Genomic DNA, 18,400 nt, shown 5'->3' with positions numbered 1-18,400 from the left:
TTTACTGGTGCATTTGACTATATATAATAGAGGAATTGATTATGACATATTCACAGATGCATATAAAATAATTTGATCACTCTTCCTCTCTAGTAGTTTTTCCCTCTCCTTCTCCCTTCACCTTTGAAGGCATTCTTCAGTGATTACATAGACATATCTTTGAAATATGATGAAAGAGTTTAAAAAACACTCTTCTATTCAGGCTAGCATGATATGGCAAACTAATGTCCCACAAAGAAATGAAGAACTATTACATTAAGTTTTAAATAAACTAGCTTATGCATAAGTAAAAAAGAAACATCACTTTATCCCAGAAATTCACTGGAAAAAGAGTTGCCTCCCAAATCCCCTTTGCATTGTGTCTACATTCATACACAATTTATCATTGTTTTGTAAATGGTAAATTATCTCATTTTTTTCTGGTAAGAACTAATAAGAACAACTTATGCTTGCATCCTGCATAACAACTAACTTTCATTCTCTTTTTGTAAATAGTCATCCAATTTCATGACTCTGAAGCGCTTCAAACCCGATTCTTTCATGTTTTTCAGAAAGATATTCATGTAAGCTAAGAAACTGAAAAAAACATATATAAGCTATTAAGTTAAATTGTAATTTATATGGTAAATTATTTCTTTCTGTCATAACTATTTAACTTCAGCATTGTTTTATAAAGCTTAGATTTGTTCTCCTGTGATTTTTTAGGTCAAAATGCCAAATAAAAAAATAAGGTTGAGGCCACATTTAACATAGATATGCATGGCTTTACTATGTGTTAAGAAGTTCATCAAAACACCATTGAAGTAGAGTGTGATGGCACATGCCTGTAATCACAGTGGCTTAAGAGGCTGACAGAGGACAGTCTTGAGTTCAAAGCTAGTTTCAGCAACCATGAGGCCTGAGCAACTCACTGAGACCCTGTCTCTAAATAAAACATGAATAGGTCTGGGGATGTGGCTCAGTGGTCAAGTGTCCCTGAGTACAATCCCTGGTACAAAGAAACAAAAAACCAAAAAAATAAAAAAAATAAAACCACGGAAGCTCTAAACCAAGCTGCAATGAAAGCAAGATGGTATCTTTTATTTGTTCATTTTCAAGCAGATATTTTATTATTGTAATAATACCCCTGATAAAAAATTGTCAAATATTATAGAAATATCTTCAAATGGATTCAAAATAGCTGGACATTGTTTTTCTTATTAGCTCTTGAAAATATACCTCATCATTTTTGGACTAATATTTGACTCGCTCAAATGAAGTCTTAGTACGAAGGAAATCACCTGGTTGTACTGAAGGGCTCCTGTTATACAATGCTACTCTAACCCTAACCTAACCCTAACCCTAACCCAACCCAAGCCAGGGAGTTGGGGACAGCACTCAGTGTGGGATAGTGAAATAAATCTGATCAATTTTTTTTTGTGAATCCATATAAAAATATCACAGTGAATTTCACCTTCATGTATATTCATAATGCATCATTCAAAAAGAAACTTAAAAACTACAAATAAGTATAAGATGAATAGAGCAGAAGAAAGAGAACACAGGGAGGAAGAAGGAGAGATAAAGTGGAAGTACTGGTCACTGAATTAGAGCACATTATATTTCATGCTTGTTTAATTATTTCAAAATTAAACTCAATATTATTTATGTCTAAATGCACTTTCAAAATTTTCATCAAATAAAAGAATAATTTAAATTTTCCATAAGAGTAAGTAGAGGGATTGTTGCTCAGTGGTAGAGTATTTGCCTACACATGTGAGGCACTGGCTTCAATCCTCAGCACCACATAAAATAAAGAAAATAAAAATATTATTCATCTATAACTAAAAAAAATATTTTAAAAAAAGAGTAGGTAGAAATTCTTCATATGTGGGCACAACACTAAAAGAATCAGAACAGAGACAGTGTATGCAATTATGGGTTTGTAATTTCTCTAAAGAAGTGTACATATTTCTACGGGGCTTCAAACTTCCAATTAAAGCAATGTTGGTGGAAGAGAGCAGAAATCAGCGATGTATAACTTTGCAAGTAATAATGCTGCCTTCTTGAAAGACTCTCCTTGGAATATTCTTGAGGATGCCATTAGAAATATTGATATTTTAAAGATAAATATAGCACATGATGTATACCTTAGTTTAATTGACTACCAAAGCCATTTTACTATGTTGAAGTATATTAAATCATCATGGTTTCCTTAAACACATGCAACTAGAAAATTTTAGTAAAGCTAGAAAGATTCATATTTAGTGAACCAGTTCAAGGACTTAAAGAATGTTCCTTGAAGATATTGTCAAGCATTTATTACCATCATATGTATATTCTACCTATTACCTAGATAAATTAAGCATTTGACACTGAGACAATTCAGAGCAACAGCCACTGATTCAGAACAAGATAGGTGAGTGGGTGATCAAGATAGATTAAAGCTGCTGCCTAGAAAGTTGGCCCATGAATTTGTTACCAGGGCTTCAGGAGACTGCCCATTCATTCTATCATTCACAGGCCCCAACACTGATCATCAGAATATTTTTAACCACTTTGCAGGTTATAATTCCCATCATCACAAGTATGACAATGTAGAGAGGAAAAACTATATAGAACATTTTGTCTCTAGATACTATATAAGGATAATATTTAAAAATTAAAATAAAAATCAGTTAATCTGTCAGGTGTCAGAATGTGCTCAAAGTGTAGTTATAGCAACACTGGACACTTAAGGTTTCAGTTATAATCTTTCAAAAATTGTGAAACTTGTTCATGTTTCCATGTAGAAGCAGTTTTGTCACAATATAAATATGTGAATCACAAAACTTCAAAAATACTTAACTAAAAGTCTAATAGACCAGATTACATATAGGAGAACACTAAGGGAAGAAAGCTTAATAGTTTACCTTCAGATGTAAAATGCAAAGGTGAGTGAAAGATAAATTTCCTAGACTAATATTTCAAGTACATTCATTTCCTAACATTACTTCCACAAATTACAGGGTCTAGTTAGCTTTTGCATGCTACCGATCTCATCAACCTGTCTCAAAGTTATGCAGTAGACACAAATTAAGGAGACTAAGTTGCTCTCATTCAATCTAGGTTTTGACATAATTGTGGAATCTGGATTGTTCTATATGGAAGTGCCTATATTTTCTCAGTTGCATTTCTTAGAATTTTCAGTTCAGATTCCAGATGGCTAATTCTCAGTTCCATCTGACTTCTTATTGAAGTAAAATTAGTCTTTCTGAAATGCTCTGTAATTTCCGGAGCTGCTTCTTGTGTCTAAAGAACATAAAAAGAATATATTTTAATAATAATTAGAACCCAAATAATTATTATGTAGTTATTTTATTTAGTTCTGTGTCAAAAATTCAGACAGCAATTTTAAATGTGAAGAAAAAAATATTAGACTGTAAACTTCTGTCATCAGTATCAATTACATTAAATCTGAACCAATAATAATTGAGTTCTTCCTCTCCCCCTTTCCCTCCTCATTCCCTGCCCTCCTCCTCCTCCTTTCTACTTCGAATGGAACCCAGGGCATTGCACAGGCTAGGCTATATACCATTGATCTGTGCTCAAAGTAATGAATCATTCTCATGTTAGCACTCACTTCATCCGACAATTTAAAGAATAATAGAATCAATTCAAAATATGAAAGTTGAAAATTTTAACTTAACAATTCAAAAGTATATTTCTGCATCACATTTTTTTCTCCTCATAGTCTTACTTATGCCTACTATTATCAAATATCCAAAAGTTATCTGATGAAAATTATTACTCAGATCAAATTAGCTGAAAGGATGATGTAAATTGTGGTATTTGAAGGGGCATCAAATGTTTTCCTTCTCTTAGAAATCTATACAACATCTTTCCTCAAGAGATATAGAATACAACTATAATACGTATATCCAAAATGCAGTTTACAATGAAATGAATTAAAGCAAATTGCAGATAAGTAAGATAGCCTGTAAAATCAGAAATACTTGTTTTTGCTTCTCCTCTAAATCCCATCTTGCTCGATGTTCAATGTCACATTCCCACCATACTCCTTGGCCTCGTTCTACTCGAGTGCTCCGTGTGTGCCTTGGAAAGTTTACTACATTTTCTTCCAACTTCTTTTGATTCCTTTGTATTTTTTTCAAATGTATCTTGCATACTTTTTATAAAAAACAAGTTCTGCATAAAACAGTCATAGTTTGTTCTCAAATGTAAATGCTTTGAAGATGCATTTTTCATCTTTGCAGTAAGATCATCCATCTGCATGAATAAGAGAAGTATGAAAAACACAATATGAAAATACAATACTGAAAATATTTGACACAAACTCAAACAACAAATTTTACATAATTTCAATTGCAACAAAACATAAGGTATACCAGCATTATGAAGAGTAGATTAAGTTTCTATAATAAGGTATATTGGCTTTTCAGTTGGTAAGGATTACACATCTATTAATCCCAATTCTGGCTACATAATAAATGTTGAGGAAATCTATATAGAAGATGATTTTTCCCATACTAAATTTACTATTGGATTAAGTGAATTTAATTTTATATTTTGTCACTGAAATATAGTTAGAATAAAAATCTTAACAGGCCAATCTACTAACAAAAAAATATTGATTGATATCAAATAGTAATTTTGTTAAAACAAGTATAGGCATTATATTTTCCATTCATTCTAGAATAGGTGTGGATATCAGATATTACTCTCACCTTGGGAGAATTTATATCTCAATAAGATAATCACCATGCAAACACTGTTGGTGACAGAAAAGTCAGAGAAAGTGCATGAAAAATAAAAATTCATTTTATGTGATCTCTGAATAAACATGATCAAGTGAATAAAAACAGACAAGTCAGAAAGTACAGCATGAATAAGACAGAGATATGGTACAATCGGCACAATTCATGAAGACCACAAAGAGGCAGGGTAATAAAAGCATGTTCAAATATTGACTTGTAAATAGATGCCCCCAGTCATGTAGTACTGGAGTTGTCAAGAGGTGGAAGCATTTTATGGTTTAGCAACTGATAACTGGCTAAGTGACATGGTCATAAAACAAAATTCTACTAGACAACAGAAAGAAATAAAATAGTGATTCTTGCAACAACACAGAGATCCCTGAAAATTGTATTCTAAGTCAATGAAACTGGTAAAAAACAAAATACCTACTGTTGTATAAATTCACTTGTATGAAACATCCATTACAGAGTAATTTTAGAGTTAGAACTATAGGCCAACTTCCAAACAAGATTTCCAAAAAGCAAAAGTTAATATCAAGAATCAGCAAATGGTGGCTGGTAGTTCAGTGGTAGAGTGCTTGCTTAGCATGTGTGCAGCTCTTGGATTTATCCTCAGCACCACACATGAATAAATAAAGATAATGTGTCTATCTACAAATAAAAATATTTTTTAAAAGCATCAATATGGGTCTGGGGCTGGGGCTGTAGCTCAGTGGTAGAGTGCTTGCTTTCCATGTGTGAGGCATTGTGTTTGATCCTCACCACCACATAAAAATAAAGATATTGTGGTCTATATACAACTATTTTGTTTTTTTTTAAAAGGATCAATAAATGGGTTGGTATCAAACTAAAAAACTTTTTTCACAGCAAAGAAAACCATCACGAATTATGAACAGAGAGCCTTCAAAATGTGAGAAAATCTTTGCCATGTGCACCTCAGATAGAACATTAATCACAAGGATGTACAAATAATTCAACTTTTTTAACACCAAAAGAACACTAATCAATAATCCAATCAATAAATGGGCAAAGAAACTGAAAAGGCACTTCCCAGAAGAACATATGCAAATGTTCAGAAAATATATGAAAAAAAATTCAATTAGAGAAATGCAAATGCCACACTGAGATTCCATCTCACTCGGGTCAGAATGGCAACTGAAAAGAATAAAATAATGATAGATATTGGTGGCAGTGTGGGGAAAATGTTTACTTACACATTGCTGATGGGACTGCAAATTGGTGCAATCATTCTGGAAAGCAGTATGGAGAGTCCTCAGAAATCTTGAAATGTAACCGCCATTTGACCCACTTATCCCACTCCTTGATTTACACACAAAATCCTTAAAATCATCATACTACAGTGACACAGCCACAACAATGTCTAAAGCTTCTCAAATCACAATATTGAAGCTATGAAACCTTCACTAGATGAACAGATTTAAGAAATGTGTCATGTACACAGGATGGAATATTAATAAGCAGTGAGAAAGAATAAAATTATGGCATTTGCCAGTAAATGGATGGAACTGGAGATTATCATCCTAAGTGAAATAAGCCAATCCTCCAAATCCAAAGGCTGGAAGTTCTCTTTCATAAGTGAATGCTAACACACAGTAAGGAATGTGGGAAAAAAGAATAGAAGTTCATTGAATTAAGACAAAAGGAAAGGGAATGAAAATGGAAACAGAAAAGACAGTAGAATAAATCTGAAACAACTTTCCTATATTCACATATGAATACATGACCAGTGTAACTCCACATTATGTACAAATATAAAAATGTGAAGTTATAATCTATGATGTAAATATTCAAATACAGTCTACTGGCATATATATCTAAAAAGAACAATAAAGAAACAGTGTACTACAGGGACATAGCCACATCAATGTTTATCGCAGCACAATTCACAATAGCTAGACTGTGGAGCCAACCTAGATGCCCTTCAATGGATGAATGGATAAAAACATGTGGCATATGTACTCAATGGAATATTACTCAGCACTAAAAATAATGAGACCATGGCATTTGCAGGGAAATGAATAACATTAGAGAAGATTATGCTAAGTGAAGTTAACCAATCCCAAGAAAAACAAATGTTGAGTGTCTTCTCTGATATGAGGGGGGTGACTCAAAATGGGGAAGAGAGGAAGAGCATGGGAAGAAGATCACCTCTACATCGGGAAGAGGGGTGGGAGGGAAAAGGAGTGAGAAAGGGAATTCCATGGATGGTGGAAGGAGACCTTCATTGTTATACAAAATACATGTATGAAGATGTGAGAAAAAAATAATAGTGTTACCTTAGATTAGGTAGAGAGAAGTGATGGGAAGGGAGGGGAAGGCTGGGGAGATAGGAAGGATAGTAGAATAAAACAGACATTATTATTACCATGTGTATATATGTGAATGCATGACCAATGTGATTCTGCAACCTGTATACTCAGAAAAATGAGATATTTTATCCCATGTGATTCAAATGTATGATATGTCAAGGTCATTGTATTGTCATGGGTAACTAATTAAAACAAATTTAAAAATCACATGAAAATAAAATAGAGTCTTGCCTAAAGTTAAAAAATAAATATAAAAATAAAAAGTACTATTGTTTACATTTGTAAATTACTAAAATAATATATTGTTAGTTTTCTAGGACTTTGGACGTGTAGGGATTAAAAAACTGACAGCTAAGAGGTTCCAGGTTTCTTTTGAAGAACATAAAAATGTTCTAAAATTGACTGTGTAAATGGTTACACAACTCTGTTACTGTACTAAAAGACACTGTATTTTACATGTTATATGGGTGAATTCAATGTCAGGTGCATTACATATATAATAAAAATGCCTTTCAAGAGATGTACTGAAAAAACACTTAGCTAACATTTTTCATTGTCTAGTTTGGATATCAGTCCAGACATAATACAAATATTTATATGCTTCATAATGTATCTAAATAAATGAAAAAAATAAAGAAATAGCCTAAGTTTTTCAATAATTAAACTAAAACCTAAAACATATCTGTATTTTAAGAAAAGCATGAAACAATTTGTACACATTTTTAAAGTCAATTTAGTAATTACTTGCAGATTTTGAATAGATGCCCAAAAATGAAGTAAAAATAACAAATTTTCCTGAAACATTCTATTAAATAGTACCTCTAATTTAGTTTTCCTTGTTGTACCATGGAAGTAGAGACAGCATGAAAAGCTGCTGGGTTATAGATAAAAAGTCTCAGCTTTCCTCAGACTAGATATTTTAATGAAAGATGCTTATTGTGTAAGAGAAAAATTTTAAAAGAAAATTTTAAGTGTAAGAAATAAGAGCAGTATAAAGATCCCCAAATATAATAAAATCAATTATTATGAAAATATAAAGAAAGCTGTTCATTGAAATTAGTATCCCAGAATAACTTTTATTACTTAAGCAGGTGTTGATTTACAGATGACATGTTCAATTTTCTACATACTTGACTTGTTTTTTGTCTTAGTTTCTTCATTAAATCCTGTCCTTATATTTTAAATTCATGTGAAAATGTGCTAAATCTTCTAGAGAAGACTCTGATACATGTTGTAGTTTCAGGGTACCAGCTGGCTCTTTTTCAAGATGCCTCACAACTACATGATATTTCTGTTTATGATTTTGTTACTCAGCTCACTTTAAAAATTTATTATCATTATTGTTATTGTTATTATTATTACTATTGTTATTATTATTATTATTATATAATGATGTTTACTCTGAAAAAAATATCACTACATACAACAGTAAGCTGCTGTTTATTTATGAACTCCCTTAAAAAAATAGAAGATTGTGTACTCCTACTTAGTCACTATCACATTCCTTACACAACAGGGTGAGCCATGTATCTCTACATACTGCCCTTGATAAAGTTGCAATATTTAACAAACTACTGAAATCTCAATCAAAAATGGTTACACAGGTCTCATTGGTAGTGGTGAATTCAACAGAGGTTATTATCCCTCTCTTATTAGAGACTCAAGTTAATACTCCACATCCTCACATCTTTAAAGCTTTGCTAAAATAATTCCAATATACTTTCACAAAGAATAAAGGAGATGCTAGTTAACCTGGTCTCCACCTCACTGCCTGTTCACATCTCCTGGATTTCTCACTGGTCCTCACACCACTCCTCCTTTACATAAACCCTGCCACCCTCATTAGTCTGGACATGGAGGTTCAGTGCCAAATTAATGAATTTTAGATGGCTACAATTATCTTTGTCACTATATAATAGGAATTAGGCCATGAAATGAAGAAAACTATTACCAAGTTATCATGAATATATGCATCAAATTACAGATGAAATCAACTGTGGTTTTGCTGCAATTCATCACATTAGTCCCAATTTATGATAATGACAAATAGATGCTTTTAAAGAAGTGGACAAGACATGAATGAAAACAAAAAAAAAATCAGGACAGTTATTTTCAGATTTATGCTAAACTTAAATGACTAAAAATAAATTTACCAACTAGAAATATACAAAAATATACTGAAGAAAGTCTATTACAAAATACAGCATCTACATTTCAGTTCAACTATAAAATCTGGAATGAACTGTAAAAGTAACTAATTTATTTGAAACTAGGTATGAGCATTTCCATTATGTGTTTCATTGTGATATTCAAGTATAGCAACAAGAAGACATTAAATTGTTATTCAGTAATGGGATGTAGCTCATTGGTAGAACATGTGTTTAGCATGTGCAAACTTTGGGTTGAATTAATAGCACCAAAATTAGATATTGTTTCAGCATTATTGAGACCATGTTACTAATGTCAGCATATAAACCTACAAAAAAATCTTAACTAAACCTTTTAAATCTTTATAAGAAACAATTTTTTAATTGAAGGGTCAGGCCCAAGTTTTAAAAATTTCCTCCTTTTTAAATATTAAAATACATTTTAACTAAGTCTTTTGTGTTTAGTTGACACATGAGTACCTATAGTTATTTTAAAATATGTACACAGTGTGTAAGAATCAGAGCAGGGAAATTGGAATACTCAGCACTTCAAACACAGATTGGTTGTGCTGCAAATGAGGTCTAAGTTATTTTTGCTGGACAAAAGGTTGTAGTTCTGTGTTGATTCAGAAACACATTCATAATATCTACATTTTAATATTCATCAAGATTCAACATTTAGCCATAAGCAGATATCACTTTGAGTATTCCTTTGAAGACTCTTTATAAAGATATCTTGCTTGATACTTACTTCTTCTGCTTCCTCCTTTCCATATTGATCCAGTTGTTCTTTTAAATGATTAGTTTCATTGATTAATTCCAAATATTTGTTTTCTAGCATGAGACAATATCTGTCATTCCGAGCTTGAAGTATTTTTATAACATCATAAAATTGGGTTTGGACATTAATAATTCCATCTATTTTATTTTCACCTTTGTTCTGATAGTCATGCAATTGGTCTTTATGCAATGCAGTTTCTCTTTGTAGTTTAGATCCCTTCTCTTTAGAAGCTTCCTGCTTTCTGAAGTGTTCACTCCTTTTTCTTTCTTCATTTTGATACCTGTGTTCCATCTCCTTCAGTTGGCACTGTCTTTGTTTTAGGTATCTGTTTACTTGATCTGTAGCCAAAGTCATTCCTCTTGTCTGATGCAGCTCGTTTTCTAGGTCACTTGTTTTTACTTCAGACTTTGGAACCTGTTGGGAAGGAATCTCACTACTACCATTTAGGTTAGATACATCAATATTCTTTTTTTCCTGTGAACTAAAGTCTTTATCTCTGCCTCTCTGGAAAGCAACTTCTAGATTTCTTTTTGCTGTTGGACTTTCACCTTGATGGGGTGGAGCAAGACCAGATCTGGCAGAGTGAGATTTGACATCTGTTTCTGGTCTTTCTGTGCTTTGGTTTTCACTCTCAGGTGTGAAATTTTGCAATGTATTCTCAACTTTCCAAATACCCAACTGTTCATTGTCCTGAAATATTTCCATAAGTGTATCCTCATTCAATTTTTGAATCCATGGAAGGCTGGTATTCTTTTCTCTTAAAATTTCAGTATTCTCAAAGCACTTCTTTTCCTGGTTCTGATATTTTACTGTGTCCATTTCCAGTCTCTTCATAGAGACCTCATCCTTCTTCTTGTGATATTTATGCAATAGCTTGTTCTCTGTCCCATCACTAGGAGCAACCTAAATAAAACCAAGGATACATTTAGCTAGTACTCAATAAAATGATGTTTCATAATTTTCACTGAAATTAAAGAAAAACCTGTTTATTTATATGGTGAAAGGGTTTCAATAAATAGATACCCACAGAAGAAAAATTAGATGTAAACTTCTGAGCTTATAAAAATATAAATTCCCAAGAGTTCAAAAGTTAATTCAAGAAGATGGATCTATGAGAGTAAAAGAAAATTATAACTTAAAGAATGTAAGAACTGCCAGGTTCAGGGGCTTATGCTTGTAATACCAGTGTCTCAGGATACTGAGGCAGGAGGATCACAGGTTCAAAGCCAGTCTTCAGCAATTCAGTGAGACCCTGACTCATTCATAAATAAATAAATAAATAAATAAATAAATAAATAAATAAATAAATGCCTGGGATGCATCTCAGTGGTTGAGCACCCTGGTTCAATTCCTGGTTATAAAAAAAAGAAAATAAATAAAGATTGAAAAAATCTACATTATACCAGAATGAAAGAATAGATTAAGTGATTAGTTAGTTTGACAATGTAAAAAAAAATAACTTTGCAGAAGAGAAGTGACAGAGAAAACCCCACACATATAGTTATCTAATACTAGACAAACACACTATAAAACATGCATTGGGGAAAGGATAGGTTCCTCAACCAATTGTGCTGGGAACACTGAAAACCCATATGTTGTAGGAGAAATTTAACCCCTATTTCTCAAAAACAAAGTGGATCAAGGACCTAGATAATAGATAAAAGACCCTAGACCTATTACAAGACTAGATAGGCCCAGCACTCCATCTTGTCAGTGTAGGAACTGAATTCCTCAAAAAGACACTTAAAGCACAAGATGTAAAATAAAGAATCAATAAATGGGGTGGTATCTTTACAATAAAAGAAACCATCAAGAATGTGAGTAGACAGCATATAGAATGGGAGAAAATCTTTGTCACTGACATGTCAGATAGAGCATTAATCTCCAGAATATATAAACAACTCAAAAAATAACTCACAAACAAAAAATAACCCAATCAATAAATGAACATAAAACTGAGCAAGCACTTCAATGAAAAATATGTACAAACAGTTAACAAGTATATGAAAAAAATGTTCAACATCTTTAGTGATTAGAAAAATGAAAATTAAAACTACACTGAGATATAAAGTATGCAAGTAACAATAAATTTTGGTGAGAATGTGGGGAAAAGATTCACTCATACATTGCACCAAGCAATTTTTCAGGAAAGCAGTATATAGATTTCTCACAAAACCTGGAATGGAAAGACCATTTGACCCAGTTATTCTGCCCATCAGTGTATACTCCAATGATACTATAGTGACACAGCCACATAAATATTTATAGCAGCTCTTCACAAAAGTTAAGCTGTGTAACCAACCTAGGTGCCTTTCAACACATGGAAGGATAAAGACAATGTGTCATATATATACAATGGATTCAGCCATGAAGAATGAAATTATGGCATTTGCTGGCAAATGAATGGAACTGGACACTATCATGCCAAGTGAAATAATCCAGTCCTCCAAATCCAAAGTCTGAATATTCTCCTTAACATGTAGTTGCTAACACACATAAGGGTGGAGCATAAAAGAATAGAAGTTTGTTGGTTAGACAAATGTGAATAAAGGGCTGAGAGGGGAGGGGAATATAGTAGAATGAATCTGAAATTACATTCCTATGTTCACATATGAATACATGACCAGAAAAACTCTCCATAGAAGAAGTTATATGCTATGTATGTGTGATACACCAAAAGAACTCTATTGTAATGGATACCTAAAAACAATAAATAAAAATTAGAATTCACTATTTCTCTTTTGATCCACTTTTAGGGTCATATGATCTACCCTTTAAACAGTTAAAAATTTCAAATATTTTATTAGGTACCTATCTGTTGGGATGGCTTCAGTGGCAAATAAAAGAACACTTAACTTTAAGAAGAATAAGTTTGTAATCTGACACATCATGTATTCAACCAGACCATAGTAAAAGCCTTAGCTCTACATCTACTGAGACATAGAAAAGTTCTCCAAGGTCTTTTCCTAAAAATATTCCTAGCATATTCTGTTTTCTAACATTTTGTAGCTGGGAATGAGAATTGCATCTATTGATAAATTATAAATGTAGAAACAGCATTAAACACCTGATATATATCAATGAACCATGTATCACAATTCTGAAAAGGAGCACAAGGCTAAAAACATAGCAAATTGCATGATTTTTCTCCAAGTCTTTTGCCTCTGCTTCTAGTGCTCATCCACAAAGCCAGTTACTTCTGTTCTATGAATGGACAAACACCAAAGAAGGCCTGTATTTCAAAACACAAATGACAAATAAGGCAAAATGTGTAAGGCTCTACTGAGAAAATCCTGAGATTTCTACTCAGTAGCATTTGTTTCATCTCAGTGAATGTTGAAACATGAGTCAATATAAAATAAAGAAAACAAACAGATCTTATGTAATAGGAACAAATACTTACCAGTAATTTATTTCTAAGAACATATTATGGTATGCCATTTTTTCCAAAGGTGTTTTGTACTGAAGTCAGAGATTACTTGAAGCCAAGTGTTTGTTTCTCTTCTTAAAAGTGAGAAAATGATTTACAAAACCAGAGCATTTGCTGGCACCACTTTTCCTCCTTACTTAACAGTGGGAGTAGTAATGCACATTAATACAACAAGAGAGCAAAGTCACTTCCACAAACTAGAAGATCTACTATTAGAAGAAAGGATTTTGAGATCATAGAAAAATCATCTATTACTCTGGAAAATATTAAAAGTCTTTTCTTTTTATAAGGCTACTCTGAAAGTCATCATGAGACTGCTGTGGAGAAATACAGTTGAATTAAGAACATTACTTAATTCAATGGGACAAAAATTGCACCCCTCACCTCCAAAATATGTACATTATGGTTATAAATATATGGATTTAAAACCCTCTATACTTTCCCATAATTAATAGATTTACTGTCTAACTATGTTACACACACACACACACACACACACACACACACACACACTCAATCGTTTGAAAACAGAAGAAAATAATTCAGGAAACATTTCCTTTCTGCACATGTCTATCTCTTTTTGTTTGAAAAGATGTGTTACTGAAATTTCATATTATAAATTCTGGCATTATGGTCTCATGGAAATTGTCTGTAGGTTTCATTTTCTTCTGCTAAAATCTACAAATTTATTTAATCAAGGTTTTGACTGTATATCAGCAGGTGACAGAGGTCTAAAAGCTTAATTTAAGAGTGGGGGCTTCAAGAGTAAAAAATAATTCCAAAAGGTAGATTTATTCTTTATGAGTAAATGTCTTACATTTCACTTGCACAAATGACAGATAAATCTGGGTGAGTGAAAACATTTCTTGAGGAGGGGATGTGGCTCAAGTGGTAGCACGCTTGCCTGGCATGCGTGCGGCCCGGGGTTCGATCCTCAGCACCACATACAAACAAAGATGTTGTGTCCGCCAAAAACTAAAAAATAAATATTAAAATTGTCTCTCTCTATCTTTAAAAAAATTTAAAAAATAAAAAAAAAACATTTCTTAAATGCAGACAGAAATGTAATTGTGAAACACTTTTTTAAAAAATGATTTAAATAGGTGCATAGATATTTAGTTTGTATTTTAACATAAACACCTAAATTTGTATTTATGTCAGTGATTAAACTAAAGTTCTTTATTCAGAAAACAAACGCTGAACAACTACCAAATGCTAAGTTTTGCTGTAACTAGTTTTGTCATAAATATCATCATTTAATTTTAGAGTCAGATAACATTGTGGGTTTTTTTTCTGGTTTTTCAGATCTTTTTTTATTTTTTTTATTGCCAAATAATGAACATTGTGTTTTAAATCAAAATAGTAGTTCACACCCAGCATACCCATGCTTTGGGAAACAGCAGACTGCATATAAATGAAGGTTTTATAAGTCTGTGTTTCCTGGCATTGCGGGAGATGTCTGAAGTGTTTGGAAGTACACACACATGATGACTGCATGTTGGTGAAATTGCCAAACAGCACATTCCTCAGACCACATTGCCATCATTAAGTGAAACATGAACACATACAACAAGTTAAAGGGATTTTATAAATAATTCAAATGAAATACAGTAAAAATTTGAAATTTTACTGAACATTCACTTACCTGATTAAAATTATTTCTTGCAGTCTCCAATTCTGTATCTATTGTACACAGAGATTTCAGCTTGCTTTCTCACTTGATCCTCTTTGTTAAATTCTCTTTTTTTTTCTTTTAAAGGGTTCTTATTTTTTTCATGTAACATATCATCATTTTTTCTCTTCACCTCATCTTCTTTTAAGGTATATCTGAAGTTAATATGGATGCCTTTTTATTGATTTTTGCCAAAAACCAAAATTGTCTGTTTATGTTCTGGCTCTTTGTATGCTGATTTAGTATCTTAATAAAAATTCTATGTTCTCTGAAGCTTTTATAGTTTATCATTTTAAATTTCTCCTTTAATCTTGTGTAAAACATACATAATTGAAAGTCAATAATAAAAGATTGTTTTGTTATTTGATAAGTTTCTGTTACTAGCAAATCTTTTACATAACACAGAAAAGGAATTTAGAAATGATTTGGTAAATTGACATGTTTAAGGTAATTTTTTTGCACAATCATAGGTCCTCCCCAGTTAAAAAAATAATTTCATGTCAAATAAGTTTTAAAGACATTGTTATATACAAACTTATAAATTCAGAAGTAATATCATTTATCTTAATAAAATATGTCAGGTATACCTATAATTGGCTTACAGTGTAACAGCATATTCAGACATTCTTTTTTCAATATGTGTCTTTTGGGGCTGGGGCTGTAGCACAGTGGTAGAGTGTTTGCCTAGCATGGGTAAGGTGCTGGGTTCAATCCTTAGCACCGCATATAAATAAAATAAAGATATAAAAAATATGTATTTTTGTATTACTATAACTGGGATAAATAATCTAATACCTGTTATTATACTTTTTATGTTTCTTTTATGGTAACACTCTCAACTTACCTTTTTGATCATTATATTTTACAAAAAACTCAAAATCCATTTTTGAACAAGATGGGTCCTAATATTTAATCCAATAATGAAGAGTAATGTTCTTCAACAGATGAATGGATAAAAAAAAATGTGTGTGTGTCTGCACACACACAATGGAATATAAGACATAACAAAAATAAATTTATGTCAACATATAGTCTACTGTCATGTATACCTAAAAAACATAAAAAGTATATGTCCTTTCAATATAGAAATATGAACAAATTTATGAATGAGAATAAATTTGAATAAAAAATAATGTTTTCATTTCATTTTTTAATGAATGTTAATATTAGAATTGTAGCCGAGTGTCTAGCTCAGCACTAGCACATCACACTAGTAACACAAAACCCTGAGTTTGATCCCCAAAATCAGCCTAAAAACTATAAATGCATAATAACATTTTTCAGGGCAGTGAAAAATGCCTCACTGGTGGAATACAAACTTTCTTGAGAGAAATTTAAAAATCCTGTAATCTTTTTAAAGTTTCCCAACTTTAACCAAATAACTCTATATTGAAATTTTTTCAAAAGTAAACAGAAATATAGAAAGTTTTTTTTTTTCTTTTCTTCTCATTCCCAACTATGGTACCAGGGATTGAACCCACAGAAGCTAAATCCCTTAGCTACATCCCAAGGTCTTCTTCATTTTTTTTTTTTTTTTTTTTTTTTTTTGGAGACAGGGTCTCATTAATTTGCTTAGGACATTGCTGCTATGTTGATGAGGATTATTTTGAACTTTTGATCCTCCTATCTTTGTCTCCCAAGCTGCCAGAATTATAGGCACATGCTATACTATCTGAGTAGGAAATGATTTTTTTATAAATTATATTTCTTGAAATATAAATTGTAATAAAAAGTTAAAAATATAAACAAATAACAATCCCAAATTATGCTTGTTAAATACATAGATTACTAGCAGATGGGGTTCCATAGAGCCATTAAAATTGTGATGGGGAAAATATGAACTTAACTTTTAGAAGTAATCACATTTAATAATATGCTATCATATTTGTAAGAATTTTCTAATTTATTCACGTTTTCTCCTTTGCAAAGTGCTAACAGATGAGGCAGTAGTTAAAAAAAATTTGTCCTTCTTATTTTACTGGATTAAAGGAAAAGATTCCACTCCTTCTTTCAATCTAGGATATAATACCTCAAATTGTGGAGTTGTTGTTTTAATTCTATATTTTCTTGCTTAAACTCTGATGCCCTCTTTTTTGGCTCATGAATCTCATTTTCCAGTTGTGCATTTTTTTAACATGTAGTGAACACTGTGTGCAGTGACTTTTTTTGCTTTTCATTATTCTTTGAAGTGATAGAACTGCTTTCTGGGTTTTCGACAGGCTAACAGAATATGTCAGAAAAAAGAAGATAGAAATAAAATATGTGACTAATTTAAATATATGAATGCTGTATATTTCACATGCATTATTTACATACTAAAGCAATGAGTGCATAAAACACGTGACACAATATGCTGAATTCTGAAGATATAGCAGATGAGATTAGACCCCTATTGTTCTTTAGCTTAAAGTCTAATGGAGAAGACAGACACACAAAAAAGATCATTATAATTTTAGACAGATGATATTAGAAAAGAGGTTTATGATCTAATATATAAATCTGATCTATAGAAAAGATTCCGTGAGGAAAATGAAAATACACTGAGAAATGAACATAAAGCAGGTGGAATGTGAAGAACATTATTGTTTCCAACATAAAAATTCAAGTTTTCCAACTCCCCTGTGGTCTATACTTGTCTTTTACAGAAACTAAGAGGGACACTCCCACTTAACCTGCTGCTGGAAATTTGTCTTGAGAGAGACAACTCTTTATCTTTCTAGCTTTTTCTTTATTCCCTGTTTACTAGGTTCATTTCTCCCAGTATTAGAATATATCAGCACTCATGTTATAAATCAATATTCTATCCAAAGAACTGTGTAGAATATGTTGTTCTTACCATGGACATGTCCATCTTCTTTCTCTTTTGTTTTATGATGTTTCTCTCCAGATGAGTGAGAAACACATATCTGTGGATGATCCTCAGAAAATACCTGCAAAATGAAGGACCCCTATGAGCTGCATGAAGACTTCACTATCACCCTTTTAGACATCACCTAAATTTTGGTCTTGAAAGCAGCTAACTAACATGTAGATAACTACAGACTGAGCAGTCATACTTTCCAAAGGGTGTCTTAGGATTGTGTTCCAGATGAAGCTGAACACTTATCTTCCAATGGCTCCTGATTTGGTAAAAGCAGGGTGGATGTCATAGAAAAGGCATTCCTTGACAACATGCTAACAAAGGTGTATACACCCCAAAGGACGGGAGAAATGATATTGATTGTAACTCATCCGACTTTGCATTCATCATCAAATGTGAGAAGGCTTTCAAGTCTTATTTTAAAGAATTTTGAGGAGTATGTTT

General features: G+C 32.1%; 1 pseudogene; it reads right to left on the bottom strand.

Annotated features, from left to right (window-relative positions):
* Positions 1-18,400, bottom strand: part of LOC143641367 (cTAGE family member 15-like) — a 113,063-nt pseudogene that overhangs the window by 36,418 nt on the left and 58,245 nt on the right.

This window comes from Callospermophilus lateralis, unplaced genomic scaffold (genome assembly GCF_048772815.1).
Source record: "Callospermophilus lateralis isolate mCalLat2 unplaced genomic scaffold, mCalLat2.hap1 Scaffold_996, whole genome shotgun sequence".
Lineage (NCBI taxonomy): Eukaryota > Metazoa > Chordata > Mammalia > Rodentia > Sciuridae > Callospermophilus > Callospermophilus lateralis.
Note: the sequence above shows the minus strand (reverse complement) of the source record. Positions and strands in the feature narration are given on the sequence as shown.